We start from the raw sequence: 20,793 nt of genomic DNA, 5'->3' as shown, positions 1-20,793 counted from the left end.
AGCACAGTTCAGATAGGCAAAAGTAGCTTTGTGTCTTGGAGCCATTTTCAAAAATTGTTCTGCATTCCAAGTCAGCATGATTTTCAAACATGGAGAGAAAGAGTACATTTTCTTTTCTTTTTTTCTTTTTTCTCAGACCTTTTCTATCCATCCCACTGATTTCCTCTGCTACCTGGGATATCACATCTCCTTCATAGCCCCGCGTTTCACAATTCTGTGCCTTCCTTTTGGCTTGGGCTCTATACTTGTTATCACAGGAGGTAATCCTTCACTTTATAATAAACATTTTTCCCTTGTGGACACAGGGTTGATGTTAGTTATCTAAAAGTTCTATTTTTTTCTCATATATTCAAAATATAGTTTCTCAGAAGAAAAGCTTGTCACCATGAATTTTAGAATATTCCCATCCCACTCAGTTTTTCAGCAGAAAAGTGGTCATGAGGCTGCTTCCATTGAGCCCACTGTCACTAGAACTCCCATGGAGATTACACTGCTGTGCTTAATATTTGCAGCTGTCACAGGGACTTCGAGGTTTTTTTTGAAGATCTTACACAGTAGTTTTTGCCTTTAAAATGCTTGGCTATAATATTCATTTTGATTTCCTCAGAAAACGCTCTACTTTCCAGTCCAGGTTCAGTGTGGGAGACATGGTGATATCAAGGAGAATGACTATGTTTCCCTATTTCAGTGAAGCATACTTTTCATTGACTGTATGGTTCACTGTATGCAACGCATGCTGTCTCAGGGAAAACAACGCAAACTGTGAACGTGGCCTAAAAAAAAAATCCTAATGCTAACAGCAGGTGGAGCTCCAAGCAAATATAAAATGTTAATGGGTATTTTTTTTATAAATTTCAATGTTAAATAATAAAGTTAAAATATTGATTTTTAGTACCACAAAGAGGTGTGTGTGTATATATATATATATATATATATATATATATATATATGTTACACATACAACATGTGCCGGTATATCTTATTCTACTTATTTCTGATTATTCTTATTGGTTACTTTGTGTTGAGAAAAATGCTAGAGGGTCAGGAATGTTTTATTGGTACAACAAATCAATTTAGTTTTTCTTCCTAAGTACATACATACTGCAGTGAAGGGCTAGTTTGTCAACACAATTCCATAGTGTGCATAGTTATATATTTAGTGTGAACATTTAACGTTTCACTACACTCAGAAGCAGATTATAGCAAATGTTTTCTTTAGTATCATTATCATTTCTGTAACAAAGCAGCTCACATAAAATAGTAAGAGCTTACATTAATACATGACAGTTATGTGTGCCTGATATAACTTTGCACAATAACTAATGCATTCATATTTAAATATACAAAATTTTAAGTCCCTTTAAAAAAATTAACAAAAAGTATTGTTTGTGTACTATTCCTTTTTGTGTCAGTTAGAGCCAGTATTTTACACATTTGCTGTAATTATTACATATTAAATATAATATTTTACATATTTGCTGCAAAACCAGTAAGGGTTTACAAAAAGTTTACACTGCACACAATTTTGCAGCATTTTCCAAACTCATGCAAACTGCAAAATGCAAGGACATCAGCAAAACAATGAAAATCACAGGAACCATTTTATACCAGTACAATGCAATTTTGCCTGTTTGCAAAAGTCCTGCATGCTGCATTTTTTTTATGTTTTCGCTTTGTGTTTTTAGCATCCAGTGAAAATCGCATCAAAACTGCATTGTGAAATTGCAAAAATATTGCATCAAAATTGCAACTGTAGCAGAAAAAAGCCTAAAGGGCTCCCTCAGCGGAGTTAAAAATCTAATCTCTACCATAGTCATAGGCCTCAATTCACTAAACGTATCTCCTGTCTTTAATAACTCTTCTAGAGTTGTTACCATGGTGATAAGGCATGTAGTATTCAGGAAACATTTTACCTCAGGCAAGCCTAAAGTTAACTCTTCTGTCTTTAAATTAACTCTCCAATCCTTAAAATAACTCCAGAGTTAAAGACAGGCTGTTAATTAGCTGCATGTGAAAATAACTACAGAGGAGGTAAATTAACTACAGAGGAGGTAAATTAACTACAGAGGAGGTAAATTAACTACAGGAGAGGTAACTTAAGGAATGAAGAGGTAAGATAACTCTCTCACGTGTGGAGGTAAGTTTTCTCTTGCCTTATTATCTCCAGCATGATCTTAGTGAATTGAGGCCAATGTCTAATATCCAACCATATGTACAGTATACATCAATTTCAGCTTAACCATGTACGAATCATCAAAACGTTTGATTTTCCATTTTCTACGAAAAAAATGAATTTCCTGAAGTTTTGAACTATCGTCTGTGCTGGAAAATTCTAAACTTTTTTTTTTTTTTTAGAAAAATGAAAATAGCGTATGGTGGATTGGTTTGATTTTTCAAACAATACAATCAATTAAGAAAATGTATTGAATTTTAAAGATCAAAAGAAAAAAAAGAAAAGTATTGCATGGCGTATGGCCAATTTTGGGGGTATGCCAATGAAATCATCTGTATATTTTTGGGGTGTGGGAGAAAACTCGGTAGGAGAGCCCCTGGAGGAAACCCATCTAAACACGGGGAGATCATACAAACTTGATGCAGATAGTATTCTGGCCCAGACTTGTCAGTAAGTTCCATTTCCTGCAGTGGTCAGTTATACAGCTCTTAAAATTTGGTAAGCTCTATATCTTACCAGTCTTATATTGTTTAATCTCTGTAGCTCCTCTACATTGAACCAATCCCATGACATACTGTACCTCCCTTAGCTACCATACTGTGTCATTAGGGTATATTTACTAATTTGCAGTAAGCCGAATAATGTGCATATTGTATGTGTGGTGTTTAGTGAATATACATCATAGTTCCAAAGAAAAATTAAAAGTTGAATTTTGCCCCCCTCCCTGTTATAATTTGCTTTTAATTGTAAGTACTGAATGACCATATTGCAGATGAAAACTTTGTGGCATTTTTTTTATTATTGGGAAAGATCTATGTATGCCCCTATGGATAGCCATTTGTGTATTTGTGTAGTTCCCCCCCCCCCTACACACCTACACACACACACACGCACACACACGCACGCACGCACACACACACACACACACACCTACACGCACACGCACGCACGCACGCACGCACACACACACACACACACACACACACGTCCATACACACACACAAACACACACAAAAAACATTCCAAATGCTGTGAATCCCTACCAAGACGACCCTCCTAAATGTGCTGCCCTAACCCAATTTGCAGACTATCTATTGGAGGTGTATCCCTGCTGAAGAGCACATGTTACAGTGTCCCAGTGAAAGCATAGCTATCTCTTCTCACTCCAGCTTGCATCTTTGCGTCTCCTTGGCAGCTTGTGAGCTGGCCACTAGAGCACAGTTTTTTCAACAGTTTTATTGCCAAGAAAATACTGACAGGAAAAATCGTAAGAATTCCTAAGAAAATCATCAGCAACAGCACACATCAACTTCCATATAGACAAATTGGACAATTGCCCAAGGCCACAGAGATGGCTGCCAGGCACCCCCAGGTCTCCCCCACTGTGAATAGCGGACCCCAGGACCTCTGCAGAGTAAGCACTACGGAGCGCACTCACCTGTCTGGCTTGCGTGCTCCTCCTTCACTCTGTGCACCTCTGTCTTCATGGTTGCAGTGTGCCTTTGCTCTGTGACCTGTAATTGTGCTCTACTGCACATTCTCTGCAGGGGCCCAGAGGGAACACTTTTCACATCGAGGAGGCCTGGGAGGCCCAGCAGCCAAGTCTTAGACCCTTCAGTTGTGAGGAAGTCATTGTGCCCCATGTTATTCTTGCCCAGGGCCCCATTGTAGCTCAAGAGAAGTTACTACTGATGTTTAGCATTTCAGTGGCTATGAGTACGTCTAAAACAAACACTTCATTGCTGCAAATTTAGTATTATAAAATACATGAAAAACAATAGTGCCAGTAGTTAGGATGTGGTAAGGAGGTGACAGCAAACATTTGGGAATGAACCAAAAGTCCACAAAGAAAATTAGACTTCATCCCACATTGTGATCAGGCAACATTCTAGCCATGTCATCAAATGCTTAAACCTATTACCTTTTTTAGTTATCCATTCACAAATATTCAGATTTTCTGCTAGCCTGAATAACTGAATCTGGAGCAAGCTAGTACCTACATCTGAAATGTCAGGGTTCCATCACTGAGGCTCAAACAATAATGTGCTTCTCATAATCAATAGAGATACTAGGACCTCAAGAGTTTTTACGGCATGGTATTAACTCACGAACTGTGAAATTACTATTCTGTCTGCCCCCCAGGTTTATGGGTGGAAATGCAAATAAACCTTGTTCTACTGATATTAAATCATAAAATAGTTTATCTTAGAAAAAATTCAAGTTTCAAAGTAAAACAAAAATCAAGGAAACTTGATTTGCCTTCTGGCGGTTAATCAATATCTACTCCATGAAAACAACAAATGAACGAGACAACCTCTCCTGGCAAAATGCCGAAATCCTCTTTCAGCAAAGTAAATAGAATTAGGTAAATAGTACAAGGATCACACAGAATATAAGGTTCACACATATTATTCTGTAATATCTGCACTGATTGTTAACACGCTAGCAAGAGCATTGCATATTAACATGTTAGCAAGCGCACCGAATGCATGCGCTATTATCACGATTTGTAAATAATAAGTGTATTGAATGCTGGCGTTCTCTAATAAGAGGTATTAATTGTTACAATATGTGTGTTACTGTGAGAGGAGAAGGAATTTTCGCAGCAGCAATTTTCTTTAATGTTCTCACAGGTAATAAAGCCTCGGAGGATTCTATTAATAAAGATACAGAATGGGAGAGGTGAAGTGAGGATTGAGTGCACTGTTCTGATGAGGGAAAGTTGAAATGTTTTATTTAACCAGTATCTCCCAGGCAGGATTTATTGCTACATTAACAACCGCATTTCAGCAAGAGAGAAAAAAACAACTAGTTTGCTGGTGAAAAGCACAGGATTTAACATCGCAGAAAAGACTTTCATCAAAGCAGGATCATGGCCTTCTTAATTGTTTTTTTAGAATGTGTACATGAAAATGATCAGTTTAAAGTTGTATGAAACTCGGCATTTCCTCTTTGTTCTAAATGATTATTTATAGCATAAAATCTACTACCACAAAAAAAATTGTAGCAGAACAGCATTCAGACAGTTAAACACAGCACTTTGTTCTTCAGTGGAAAGCGTCTTGTTTTAGTGGAAAGCTTCTAGCGGCATGTAAAGCAGCAATAACATTATCTTTTGTCTACATTCCTTTGTCAGATACTTTTAGTAAACAATAGCAAACTGCGGAGACTCCGCTGTACTGAGCTAAAAAGCAGAAAGAACTGAGAAGTGATCACTAGATATATTTTCATACACAAATACAGCAGCTTTGCAATAAAATGCAATGGCAGCTTTCAGAGCAGAAAAACTGTACTTTGGGAACTTGTAATTTGTAAACAGACAATATTACTTGTACACAAAAGCAAATATGATAACTGTATGGGCAATAAAAGTCCGAAAGCACATTTTTATTGAATCTTATGTCAGGGTTTTATCCCACTTTAATGTACAGAATCTTATCAATGTGTGCTGATGATTTTAAGACCTCTATTTCATCTATAATATGCTTTTTATGTAACTTTTATGTAAATAGGAACAGCCACATTTTTCATAATATATGCAGTACGAATGTACTTTACCCTAATGCTAGTATTTCACAAAAGTACCTTCTCTGTCTATTCAGGCTCCCATTCCTAGCAAGTTAAATCAAGTCCCACCCCCTGGTATTTATGTCTGATCTGCAAAAGAAATCCCCAGTACTGATTTGCCAGTACCACCAGCCAGTCTTAATTCTTAAACGCATTCATGCAAAATAATGCAAAACAGAGGAAGATATTTTTAGGGATGTCCCGGAAGAGGCAGAACAACACTCACAGTATCTTCTTCTACTCAAGCAGTGCTCTTAACTCCAGTAATGTGTTTTAGAGATGTGTGAATTTTTATGATGGATCGACTTTTAAAAAAGGGATTACATCAATCTGACAATTATAAGCTGCAGCTTTTAGGCCTCTACTTTGCTTAGTTGTTCCCTTCTCTGCATTGTATCTCCATGCCAATCCTGCCTTAAGGGTCTATTGTATTGCCCACTTTGCTGTCCAAGTACCCATTTCCAAACACATGGGCAGGAGGCTCAACCCATTGCCATCAAATTCATATACTTGGAATAAGTTGGCTTTCCACTCCGTGATCGATCAAGCCTCATGTCAGTCTTGCCAGCTGATGTGTTTCGCCCCACCCACTGAGGCTTCCTCATAGCAAAAGGGGGCTGGAATCTTTGACATGCATCACCTCTTATTTGTCATTCAAGCAGGGCATGGCCTAATCCTCAGAACCACCCTATTCCCAATCCTCACACAGCAAGGGACAGGGGGCGGAGATCAAGATCTTCTTTATGCCTCCTCTTTTACACCCTTTATCTGCAGGGAAACCCTTCAAACCACAAAGATCTTCACAAATTTATAATTGCATCGTATCCAAATGCTGTGCATTAATCCACTATAGTAGCACAACTCAGCTTATCAGACTGGGGCACAGCCATTCAGGGTCCTTAAAGGGAACCTAAACTGAGAGGGATATGGATGTTTCCTTTTAAACAATACCAGTTGCCTGACTCTCCTGCTGACCAATTTGCTGCAGTAGTATCTGGATCTAACACCTGAAACAGGCATGCAGCTAATCCAGTTTGACTTCAGTCAGAGCACCTGATCTGTATGCTTGGTCAGGGGTTGTGGCTAAAGTATTAGAGACTCATGATCAGCAGGAGAGTCAGGCAACTGGTATTATTTTAATAGGAAAAATCCATATCCTTCTCAGTTTAGGTTCCCTTTAAGGACAAGCTGCAAAACCATCCTCATAGGAAATAAACCATATTGAGATCTGAACTGAGGCTGCCTGGTATGAGTGTCCCTACACGGTAAATCCATGCTGCCTCTGTCTTGTACAGTGTGTTTACAACAAAACTTCTCCTTCTCAAAACGTTTTGCTTAACTATATCCTTGTATAGCAGAGCAGCCAGACTGCTTTCATGATATATCTTTTTTTAACAATCAATTTTATAGTTTCCAACAAAGAAAAAAAGTACAGCTACAAACATCACCTGGGTGACAGCACATTAGCATTGCACATTAGCATTGCAATTTGTATATGTATGACACATTAACAGCTTTGTGGATAGTAGCAAAAAAAGCATATTTGAGGACATACATCATTACACATTATAATAATGTATTGAGTCAGGTAAGAGGTAACACAGCAAAGTCCTACCCGTCATGTGCCTTAACATGATATATCTTAAGCTGTAGCCCAAGGAGGCTGTTTTTCACAGCATTTTTTATATTTATGACATGTTTGCCCACTGTGTTCCTAATCTTCTATTTGTTTTACTGATATGTACAGGTGAAACTCGATAAAATTAGAATATTGAGTAAAGTGCATTTATTTCAGTAATTCAACTAAAAACGTAAAACTAAAATACAGTGGGATGCAAAAGTTTGGGCAACCTTGTTAATTGTCATGATTTTCCTGTATAAAGCGTTATTTTTTATGATAAAAAATGTCAGTAAAATATATCATATAGGAGACACACACAGTGATATTTCAGAAGTGAAATGGAGTTTATTGGATTTACAGAAAGTGTGCAATAATTGTTTAAATAAAATTAGGCAGGTGCATAAATTTGGGCACTGTTGTCATTTTATTGATTCCAAAACCTTTAGAACTAATTATTGGAACTCAAATTGGCTTGGTAAGCTCAGTGACCCCTGACCTACATACACCGGTGAATCCAATTATGACAAAGAATATTTAAGGGGGTCAATTGTAAGCTTCCCTCCTCTTTTAATTTTATCTGAAGAGTAACAACATGGGGGTCTCAAAGCAACTCTCAAATGACCTGAAGACAAAGATTGTTTACCATCATGGTTTAGGGGAAGGATACAGAAAGCTGTCTCAGAGATTTCAGCTGTCTGTTTCCAAAGTTAGGAACATATTGAGGAAATGGAAGACCACATCAAGTTAAGGTTCGAAGTGGCACACCAAGAAAATCTCGGATAGACAGAAGCGATGAATGGTGAGAACAGTTAGAGTCAACCCACAGACCAGCACCAAAGACCTACAACATCATCTTGCTGCAGATGGAATCACAGTGCATCGTGCATAGAATATTATTTTCACAATATTTTAATTGCCTGAGATTTTGATTTGGGGGTTCTCTTAAAGTGAACCTAGACTAAAAATCGACTCAGCAGCACTGAAAAGGCCTGGTGTTTCTTTAACAGTTTCACAGCATCAGAACTTTGTTTCTCTTATACAAGCCTCATTTTTAGTTTTTAGCTGTGCAGAAAAAAACTGCAGTTTTCCCCTTATGCTGTGCAAAGCATGATGGGATTTCTGATGTGGTTGTTCTCGTTCTGCTGCTTTGGTGCATTTTTTTTTTTTTTTTTTTACATTTTTAATTTGACTTTTGAAGCCTAGTGTGTGCAGCTGGGAGGGGTTATCAGGACACAGGACAGTTGGAACTGTGTTTTATGCTGCCTGTCACCTCCTTTCAACCAAAAAGATGGCTGTCCCATGACAAAGATGGCAGCCCCCATGAATCACAAACATTTGCCTGTTCTTTTAAAACAGGGTGGGTAAAAGATTATATTACCTATCTATTGTAATTAACATAACTAATGTAACTTAATAACAGTATGTTTCTTTAGGCTGAAGTTCCCTTTTAAGCTGTAAGCCATAATCATCAACATTATAGCAAATAAAGGTTTGAAATATCTCCCATTGCATGTAATGAGTCTATTTCATATATCAGTTTCACCTTTTAAGCTGAATTACTGAAATAATGATTTTTGCGCAATATTCTTACTTTTTGAGTTTCACCTGTAAAAGCCTGCCTCTAGACTCTATACAATAAATGACTTTTTCAGAGTTACAGTTGATATTGTCCCTGATCTCATATATCCTTGTTCCACATGCATTCCTGAACATTTTTGCTCTATCCACATATTGGCAGACTCAACAGTCTCCACAACTGTACATTGCCACTTTCCTTGCGAATCTTCCCAACCAGGTTTCCTTCTGTTTAGTTATAAATTCAGATCTTTCCAACTGACTTTTTAGATGTGGCGTTTTTCTCACCATCATAAACCATCTGCTTCTTACTATACTCCCAATTTTGTTATCTGACAACAACACATGCCAATGGTTTTGTAGCAAACTCTGCAACCCATACCAGTGGGTTCAATAGGTCATCACAAATCGTTCAGGATCTGGTTTAAAATTTCTGCATGCATAAGGCTTATGCCGGTGCCCTAATCACAAGCACCCATTTTGCCTGCTCAATGTTTGTGCATGGTACAATACTTGATATACACTACACATGTAAATACTTATTAAACAAGTTAGAAAATGAAGTGTTCCCGATAATAATTCAGTCTTATCTACAGTGCAGCTAAAGACTAAATATGCATATTCCTATGTTTCAGGAAAATGAAGTTATAGACCAAGCCTTTTCTTGCTTATCACAGCGGATGCTAAGGAGCAAAACAAAAATAAAAATAATGTTAGATATTTTCTAACTAAAATTAAAAGGTCACCTGGCACCTTGATAAATGTGATTTTCCATAAAACTATATGGCACCTCATACATTGCAGAAAGAGCCCAATCATCTAAGAATAAGACAGCATAAGATAAAAATAGACCCAAGAGAACTGTGTCAGCATTCAACTGAGCAGCCTAACACATAGTCAAAAGAAAAAAGTTCGCTAAGCACTATAAAACATCTGAAAAGATCAGGGCAAATAACCAAACTACAAACAGCAAAAAGTCAGGAGGTGAAAGGAAGACAGAAAATCGACTGTGAATTCACCAAGTGAATCTAGCTACTTTACTGAAGATAAGAAAAGAGTCTAGGTCTAAAGCAAAGGAGAATGAAGCTTTGCATATGCTCTCTCTTCAACCAGCAGCAATGAGCAGGTTTTATGCAGTCAAAATTAGAAATTAGAAAGAAGATTTGTCTTCAGCAAACTTTTCAAGGGCTTAGCAAATAAATCTCCAAGTGCCCTAGAACATAAAGCTCTTTGTATGTATGCCGTGGCACAAATGAATCAATATAGTCAGGTTACATTTGTTTCATTTTCTGCACAAGTTAGACTGTTATTCCTCTTGCAGTCTAGCCATCTGTGCTTATTTAGCTATAAATACAGAAGAAGGCAAGCAGCCAACAATGGATTTACCATTCTTATACATAAAGCAGAACTATACCGAAAAAAATATCAGTATACTTAATAACATACTCGGAAATGAGCATTAAAAGTACATTGTAAATCAGTTATCAGTGCTATTTCTGAAAAAATTGTTGCCTGAGATAGAAAACTTATTACTGACACCACCATATACATTAATGTAAGTTTAAAGAGGAACTTAAACCAAGGATTGACCTTCATTCCAATCAGTAGCTGATATCCCCTTTCCTACTAGAACGCTTGACCTTTTCTCAAATAGATCACCAGGGGGGTCTGTATGGCTGATACTGTGGTGAAACCCCTCCCACAGTGTGATGTCATGAGCATGCGTAAATCAACAACATAGAGCAAGCACCGGTCAATCTATAAAGCTATCTATAGTAGGCCAAATAGTATTGTGTGTGCAGAAAGGGATTGTATAAACCTATAACACCAAATTAATTAAAGACTCATCCCAATGACAACCGCACCACACGTAATTCAAGGTAACAAAGCTTTATTTTAGATACAAAATAGGTTCCAAATGATAAAATCAATTAAAACATGAATCCAGGAATTACACCAATCACTGTACAATCATGATACATGTGTAATAATACTCAAGCTTCCAACGTCAATTGCAAATAATTGGTACATGGATATGAATAAATATATATATATATATACCACCACTCTGCTAAGGCAAGTTAAAGTGCTCGTGCAAATAGTGTAAACAATCCCATAGGGAAAAAGGACAAGGATGCAAACTACATACAAGTAGTAGAAAGTGACCCAGTGAATGAAAGAGGGTATGAAGAATAGTGCATAGATCAGTGCCAAGGTGAAGGAGGCTGGACGGAGCCAGCTCAAATGACAGTGAGTGCTAGAAATCAAAGGTGAATGAGGCTTACCGAAGGAGAGGGGTAAGAAGGAAGCGCGGTGTAGCCTGGAGGGAGCCTTCGCGATTCGCCGCCGATTGCAGCTTTAACTGGGCATCAGCTCAGTGTCTCTTCAGTGTCTCTTTAATCTGCAAAATCATAGGTACCATGATCACCCTTGTTATGCTAAGTGGGATGCTAATTTAGGTGTTAATAAGTTACCGCTCTCATTTTGTGTTATGGAATTGTCCCAAATATACAGCACAGTATCACCACTTTATGTAATCATGCATAACAATATAATAGACAACAGTCTACCTTACATGTTCTTTTTCTGATGTCGTCTCTGGCAGGTGGTGCCTAAGGCAACTGCCTGCTTTGACTTTGCCCAAAAAAGTCCTGAATCCTACATATTTTTCTCCTGACTTTATCCTGCTGATGTGCAATAGGTCAATACCAGACTGCTGTTAACCAGTTCATGTCCCAGCTACAGTATAATCACGTCATTGCAAGTGGCTTGTGAAAGCCACATGACGTGATTATAAGTTGCCCCCTTTAAATGAGCACAGCGTGCGTGCTAGCACGCACCTGGGCTCATAAAACCGCCTCCGTCTAACTACACTAATGAAGGATCCCCTCCCAGGTGTTCGATCTCCCCACCCAAGCCCGATCTCCTGTAATTAAAACCCCCCACCCCCCTCCCTTGCAGAGATCGGCGGCGCAGGGAAGCTATGAAAAGTCTCACCTAATCTTGTCCCTGCGGCGGCGATCGGCTCCCCTCCATTCAGTACCACTGACAGCCTCTATGTGCAGAATGGATCGGGTCCCGGCTTAATGAATCATCAAGCTGGGACCTGATCCATTCTGCACATAGAGGCTGTCAGCGGTACTGAATGGAGGGGAGCTGATCGCCGCCGCAGGAACAAGATTAGGTAAGACTTTTCATAGCTTCCCTGCGCCGCCGATCTCTGCAAGGGGGGGATGGATGGGGAGCATTAAAGAAACTCCGCTGCTCTGTGGTGGGGGGGGGGCTCGGGGAGCAACACAGGATCAACAGGGGGGGTTAAAGGGGCGCACACACACCTCGCTATGGAGGGGGGGGGGGGTGAATAGACACAACCAGACAGCTTGGGGGGGGGGTGAATAAATGAATATCCACATCTTACTAGCTGGGGGGGAGGGGTACTAAGGCCTGGCTGGGGGGAGGGGGGGTATCCAGAGGCACATCTGACCAACTATGGGGGAGGGAGGAATATGTAGGTGCACATCTGGCTAAATGGGGGGGGGGAGGATCGAATTATAAAGGAGGAAAAAAATAACAATAAAAATCGGACACAAACTGAAAAAATGCATTTTATTTCCAAATAATTTATTGTCATCATACATTGTACTAGGATTGAATTTTAAATGGTGAAATAACCAGATCGGATGGAAAAATAAAATGTGTGGGTTTAACTTACAGCAGCAACTTTTATTTTCAAACTATAATGGCTGAAAACTGGGAAATAATGACTTTTTTTTTCATTTTTTACCCCTTGTTCCCTTTAAAATGCATAGAAAAGAATATAATTCTTAGCAAAAAGTACCACCCAAAGAAACCTGATTGGTGGCGGAAAAAAAAGTATAGATCATTTATGTATGATAAGTAGTGATTAAGATATTGGCAAATGAATGGGAGGCGTGTGAAATGTAGAAAATTGTTCTGGTTTTTTAGGGGGAAAACCCCAGGGACGCGAAGTGGTTAAATATTCACTGGGAGAGGGAGGAGGTATATCAGGGACTGCTATCCTCCAATACAGATTGATTAAGTGGCAGTGGTATAAAATGGTTCCAATGATGAAAGGATTGTTGAAGCTCTCTGGTAACATTGTCAACATTCTATACCTTGTACCTTACTGACTATATTGGTATATTCTTTATACTTTACAGACTATATTGGTGTAGACACTTTTTTAATCCACTTTACACCAGCACTACATTATATGCCCATAAGTTGTGCAACATGATTTGGCACAAGTATATGAATATCAGTCTGTAGCTTTTCATTAGAAAAGTGTGCAATTCTAGAACATCCCTGTGCTCATTACCAAACATGCTTGTGCTCATTAACAATGGGATATTAAGAGGACCAATCAAAGAAGCTCTCCTTGATGTCTGATTGCCCCCCCCCCCCCCCCCCAATCCAAAGATAGGTAAAAGGAAGTGATGGTTTGGTAAGTAATATCTCACCTCTTCCCCATTCCAATGACAACTGTGACTCTTCTGTGTCCTGTACTTGTAGCTAGCCTTCCCTATGCTACATTTACTGAGTCCCAGACTGATATCATCAGGACCTGGTACACATGTCAGAAGAGACTGGTGCACATACACTGGACCACCACAATCATTATTATTATTTAGTATTTATATAGCACCAACATCTTATGCAGCACTGAACAGAGTACATAGTCATGTCACTTAACTGTCCCTCAGAGGGGCTCACAATCTAATCCCTACCATAGTCATATGTCTATGTTTGTATTGGGGGGGCTCAGCGCATCTCTGATGGAGGCCATTCGGAGGCGGCCTGGTGTTGCGCTGATCCACCTTTGCGTATGTTTGTATTGTGTAGTGTATTTATTGTAGTCCAGGTCTAATTTAAGGGAAGCCAATTAACTTATCTCTATGGCTTTTTGGGGATGTGGATGGAAACCAGAGTGCCCGGAGGAAACTCACGCAGACACGGGGAGAACATACAAACTCTGTGCAGATATTGACCTGGCTGGGATTTAAACCAGGTGCCCAGCGTTGCAAGGCGAGAGCGCTAACCTCTATGCCACCGTGCTGCCCTGTGTTGCCTGACAGAGGTGAGATACTACTTACTGTACTTAGCCAGCATGCTTCTAATACTGAGATCTGCATTGGGTGGATAACCACCAGACCACCCAAGGGGCACCATACCGGAGGCCCCGAGGGAGCATAATTTAGAATATAGAGCACTACATAGATCAATAGGCAATAGATACAGGGCATTATAAGAGAGTACTATGTATGCACAACTATATTTTGGAAGCACTATACCGGAGGGTACTATGTAAAGACAACTATAAAGAAGGGCACTACATAAGTAGCACTGTAATAGGGGGACTATAACGGACATTACACTAAGCAGCAGTACATATGGGGCACTGTTAGGGGAACCCTATTCATGGTGGCACTATATAGCAAGGCACTGTAAGGGGGAACTTTATACATGGTGGCACTATATATGGAGTTGAAGTATAAGGAGGAGAACACTATATAGAGGGGACTGTAAATTATGGGGGGACTATACTGGGGAGACAATATAGCAGATATCATTACAAGGGAGAGACATTAAATGTGGGCCTGTAAGAGGAGATGCAATGCGATATCATAAAACAGAGCAAAATAGGTTGACTTTACAACAAATATTGTTTCCTAAAGCGTTAAAGCCTATTGCAGTGTTCCTTGAGGCTTAGAAACTATGTTAAGATTTAGATAGCTGGCGTAGTGAATGCTGGCACTTGAAATATTGTATACTGGCACTCTTGATAACAATAAATAGCTGTGTATGTTGTCAACCAATTGGACTTCACATTTCATCAGTATGAAATTTGTAGAGCAACGCTAAGTTGTTTGTTTGCTTTGGGTATCTGCACTTTGCTTTTTTACTTTATAATATAAAGGGCCATTTCCTATGATAATAAAATACCCAAGCTTAAGCTACTGCAAATATACAGCAATAATACCTAATTTGCAAAGTTAGCCACGTCTACGCTTGATCTGCACAGCACCACTAGCTCTATAAGACTTCATGAAATGAACTGTATAATTACTCTACCTTTCTGGTTTAGTTATGCTACCTTTATGAATAAGTGAATGCAGCACAGCCAAGATTAATTTTACTGGCGTATTTAAGAAACATCTCTTATATTTTACCCAGTGGGTGAATCAGTAATTGGTTCATCGGCACTGATACTTCTAGTAGTATCACTTCCTCCAACAAAGCAGAGACTTAACATTAAAAATAAAAATCTATAATATATGAACTAAGTGTATAAATATATATACAGGTGTATATACTGTTTATATATATATATATATATATATATATATATATATATATATATATATATATATATATATGTGTGTATGTGTGTGTGTGTATATACAGTATATGTATATACAGTATATATATATATATATATATATATATATATATATATATTCTTCGTGTTCCTTGTTATTCGTCATGATTTTCCTGTATAAATTGTTGGTTGTTACGATAACAAATGTCAGTTAAATATATCAAATAGGAGAAGCACACGGTGATATTTGAGAAGTGAAATGAAGTTTTTTGGAGTTACAGAAAGTGTGCAATAATTGTTTAAACAAGATTAGGCAGGTGCATAAATTTGGCCACTACAAAAGAAATGAACTTAATATTTTGTAGATCCTGCTTTTGCAGTAATTACAGCCTCTAAATGCTTCCTGCAGGTTCCAATGAGAGTCTGGATTCTAGTTGAAGGTATTTTGGATCATTCCTCTTTACAAAACATCTCTAGTTCATTCAGGTTTGATGGCTTCCAAGCATGGACATCACTCTTTAACTAACACCACAGATTTTCAATTATATTCAGGTCTGGGGACTGAGATGGCCATTCCAAAACATTGTACTTTTTCCTCTGCATAAATGCTTTATTGGAGTTTGAGCAGTGTTTAGGGTCGTTGTCTTGTTGAAAGATCCAGCCCCAGAGCAGCTTCAACTTTGTCACTGATTCCTGGACATTGGTCTCCAGAATCTGCTGATACTGAGTGGAATCCATGCGTCCCTCAACTTTGACAAGATTCCCAGTCCCTGCACTGGCCACACAGCCCCACAGCATGATGGAACCACCACCATATTTTACTGTAGTAAGCAGGAGTTTTTCTTGGAATACTGTGTTGTTTTTCCTCCATGCAGAACGCCCCTCGTTATGCCCAAATAACTCAATTTTAGTTTCATCAGTTCACAGCACTTTATTCCAAAATGAAGCTGGCTTGCCCAAATGTGCTTTAGCATACCTCAAGCGGCTCTGTTTGTGCTGTGGGCGGAGAAAAGGCTTCCTCTGCATCACTGTTGCATACAGCATCTCCTTGTCAAATGTTTGAACGTTGCACAGTGACTTCATCCGCAGCAAGATGATGTTGTAGGTTTTTGGTGTTGGTCTGTGGGTTGACTCTGACTGTTGATTCTAATTATTTGTCGCTTTTGTTTATCCGAGATTTTTCTTGGTCTGCCACTTCGAACCTAAACTTGAACTGAGCCTGTGGTCTTCCATTTCCTCAATTTGTTCCTAACTGTGGAAAAAGACAGCTGAAATCTCTGAGACAGCTTTCTGTATCCTACCTTGTAAACCATGATGGTGTACAATCTTTGTCTTCAGGTCCTTTGAGAGTTGTTTTGAGACCCCCATGTTGCTACTCTTCAGAGAAAATTAAAAGAGGAGGGAAGCTTCCAATTGCCCCCCTTAAATATTTTTTCTCATAATTGGATTCACCTGTGTATGTAGGTCAGGGGTCACTGAGCTTACCAAGCCAATTTGAGTTCCAATTATTAGTTCTAAAAGTTTTGGAATCAATAAAATGACAACAGTGCCCAAATGTTTGCACCTGCCTAATTTTATTTAAAGAATTATTGCACACTTTCCGTAAATCCAATAAACTTCATTTCACTTCTCAAATATCACAGTGTGTGTCTCCTATATGATATATTTAAGTGACATTTTTTATCGTAACAACCAATGATTTATACAAGAAAATCATGACAATTAACAAGGTTGCCCAGACTTTCACATCCCACTATATATATATATATATGTATATACAGGGCCGGGCCGACACATAGGCTGGCAAGGCTACAGCCTCTGGGCGCTGGTCAGTGAGGTCATTGAGGGGCGCAGGATCGATTTCTTCCTATTAGCTATGTGCCCGCACTGCCCGGTGCCCGCCCCGCTATTTGCCTCTGTTAGTTTGGTGTTGCGAGTGGCAGTGGCGCAAATTGCCTTGTACTCCCTCCGAGAGAGAGTGTACAGTGGTTGCCATGGTGATGAATGTCGTCGGCGCCGTCCCCCGCCCAGCCGCGTATTCTTGTAACTAATGCATGATTAGTTACAAAAATACCGGCAGCGGCTGGGCGGGGGGCGGCGCCGACGACATTCGTCACCATGGAAACCACTGTACACTCTCTCTCGGAGGGAGTATGTAACGATTGTGGAACTTTCTCCGTGATCAGTGCACAACGCGTGCGCTGACACGGCGGAAATCCTCCACAAGCGTGTAATTGCAGGCACCCAGCAAAAGGTGCTACGCACCTGTAGAGGGAAATTCCTGTCGGCAGATGGCGCTGGGGAGTGCAGAGGAACCAATCCTCTGTACCTCCACAAATGCCAGACAGGAATTGTACGAAGCGCAGAACGCAATCGCAAGAGAGGCGATTGCAAATGAAAATGAGCAAAGGGACAGGTTGTATGTGTGTGCGCCAATCCAGTCGCCACCCCGCGACCGCGCACACACAACAGCAGATATGAAATAGGAACGCGATCGCGAGAGGTGCGATCGCCAGACGTGACACAAGGCAGATCAGGACACAATACGAGGGTAGCAAAGGCACAGTAAATAATACAATGATTCAAAAGAAAACAAAGAGGAAGACTGGCACCAGATGACCTCCGCAGACTGCAGCACAGTAGGGGGTAGCAGGTTACTTGTGATGTGCCTCCGGATCAGTAGCACAATCAAACAGGTGTAAAGATAGCAAAAAGTATCCGGGCACCAACCACAGCAATGATGCTTAAGTGAACCTTTAATTCATCCCCGTACAATTGACATACAAAGTGGTTATGGCCTGACAGCCGTTTCGCAGGGCAACCTGCTTTCTCAAAGGCAACCAAAATGGTTGCCTTTGAGAAAGCAGGTTGCCCTGCGAAACGGCTGTCAGGCCATAACCACTTTGTATGTCAATTGTACGGGGATGAATTAAAGGTTCACTTAAGCATCATTGCTGTGGTTGGTGCCCGGATACTTTTTGCTATCTTTACACCTGTTAAATAATACAATGAGAAGATGCGGAAAACAACAATCGCTAGCTAACCGCGAACACCGCACTCATTCGCAACAGTGCAAGCAGTTATGCGCGGTCTCCACGTGATAAGCACAATAGAGACAAGCACGCCTAACTAACCATCGACAGACAAACATGAAACAGAGGACGTGAACGCTTGCTTAACGGTTACCTCACCGAGCCTCCAGCAAGCGGTCGTAGCAGATAAGACAGACACACGAAAACAAGGACAAGCGAGAGATAGGATCCACAGCACTAGCGAAAAGTGGCTAGCGCGATCCAGGTACAGAGTAGCAGAACAGAAGGATCCCCAGCGCTAGCGAAAAGTAGCTAGCGCGATCCCAGGAGACAGAACAGAAGGATCCCCAGCGCTAGCAAAAAGTAGCTAGCGTGATCCCAGGAGACAGAACAAAAGGATCCCCAGCGCTAGCAAAAAGTAGCTAGTGCAATCCCAGGAGACAGAACAGAAGAGATAGCTGGTAGCAACCGCTGCACCAGCTATACTCCAAGAACAGAGATCAGAACCATTTCCTGTCAACCACCATAGGGACAGGACAATGGCAACAGGCAAGACAAGACAGAACAGGCAATACAGATAATACAATCCTAACTGCACTAGGGAATTACTCTAAGCTGATGTTCAAACAGAGAGCAAGGCTGACACCCCACCAGGAGTGTTACATAGGACGAAATCCTTATGAACAGCGAAGCATTGTGGGAAAGACATAGTACTTATAGTACACGCCTCCAATGAATGTGGCCAGGCAATTTGCATGACAACGTATGCAAATTCCTCTGCAAGCACAAGCTGCAAAACTGACAGAAGCTCTTCTTTCCAGAGTCCTGCAGCATGCAAATCAAAACAATGGTCAAAAAGCTGCCTGCCTGCACAGGCAGCTGAGCAAATCATCACAGAGTACAAGGCAATCTGCGCCACTGCCGCTCGCAACACCAAACTAACAGAGGCAAATAGCGGGGCGGGCGCCGGGCAGTGCGGGCACACAGCTAATAGGAAGAAATCGATCCTGCGACTGCATCTCACGTAAGCCTATGCTTACTGTGCCTGACGCTTCCTGGTGGCTCCCACGTGACTCCTGCTCCGCCCCCTTCTGTTGACGCTGGCTGGCTGTTGTGTGTTTGCCTGAGACCGCCTGCCTTCTTCTCATGAATGTCCCTCGCAGGCGTCTTCTGGCTGCTGGCTGTGTAGTGGGGAGTTTATTTTCAATTTACAGTGAATAGTAGTACTACTGCAAGCTTAGATCCTCATCCTGATTCCTGACTGAGTGGTTCCTGGTTGTGTGGCCTGGCCAGCTTTGTGGTGATCACCAATGCTGGCCGGAGGGACTTGGACTGGAAGGGGTGGGGGGCGCTATTGGGCAGCTCAGCCTCTGCTGGTCTTGGACCTTGTCCCGGCCCTGTATATATATATATATATATATATATATATGTATATATATATGTATATATATATATATATATATAAATGTATATATATATATATATATATAAATGTATATATATATATATATATATATATATATATGTATATATATATATAAATGTATATATATATATATATAAATGTATATATATATATATATATATATATATATACATATACATATATATACAGAGTGGGGTACACGTGAGAAGTGGAACGAAAAAATCATACATGATTCCAAACATTTTTTTACAAATAGATAACTGCAAAGTGGGGTGTGCGTAAATATTCAGCCCTGAGTCAATGTTTTCTAGAACCACCTTTTTCATTACAGCTGCCAGTCTTTTAAGGTATGTCTCTACTAGCTTTGCACATCTAGAGACTGAAATCCTTGCCCATTCTTCTTTGCAAAACAGCTCCAGCTCAGTCAGATTAGATGGACAGCGTTTGTGAACAGCAGTTTTCAGATCTTGCCACAGATTTTCGATTGGATTTATATCTGGACTTTGACTGGGCCATTCTAACACATGGATATGTTTTGTTTTAAACCATTCCATTGTTGCCCTGGCTTTAACTTTAGGGTCGCTGCCCTGCTGGAAGGTGAACCTCCGCCCCAGTCTCAAGTCTTTTGCAGACTCCAAGAGGGTTTCTTCCAAAATTGCCCTGTATTTGGCTCCACCCATCTTCCCATCAACTCTGACCAGCTTCCCTGTCCCTACTGAAGAGAAGCACCACCAGAGCATGATGCTGCCACCACCATATTTGACAGTGGGGATGGTGTGTTCAGAGTGATGTGCAGTGTTAGTTTTCCGCCACACATATCGTTTTGCATTTTGGCCAAAAAGTTCCATTTTGGTCTCATCTGACCAGAGCACCTTCTTCCACATGTTTGCTGTGTCCCCCACATGGCTTATGGCAAACTGCAAATGGGACTTCTTATGCTTTTCTGTTAACAATGGCTTTCTTCTTGCCACTCTTCCATAAAGGCCAACTTTGTACAGTGCACAACTAATAGTTATCCTATGGACAGAGTCTCCCACCTGAGCTGTAGATCTCTGCAGC

This window comes from Hyperolius riggenbachi, chromosome 1, assembly GCF_040937935.1.
Source record: "Hyperolius riggenbachi isolate aHypRig1 chromosome 1, aHypRig1.pri, whole genome shotgun sequence".
Taxonomy (NCBI): Eukaryota; Metazoa; Chordata; class Amphibia; order Anura; family Hyperoliidae; genus Hyperolius; species Hyperolius riggenbachi.
The sequence above is the reverse complement of the archived record's forward strand: the minus strand, read 5'-3'. Positions refer to the sequence as shown.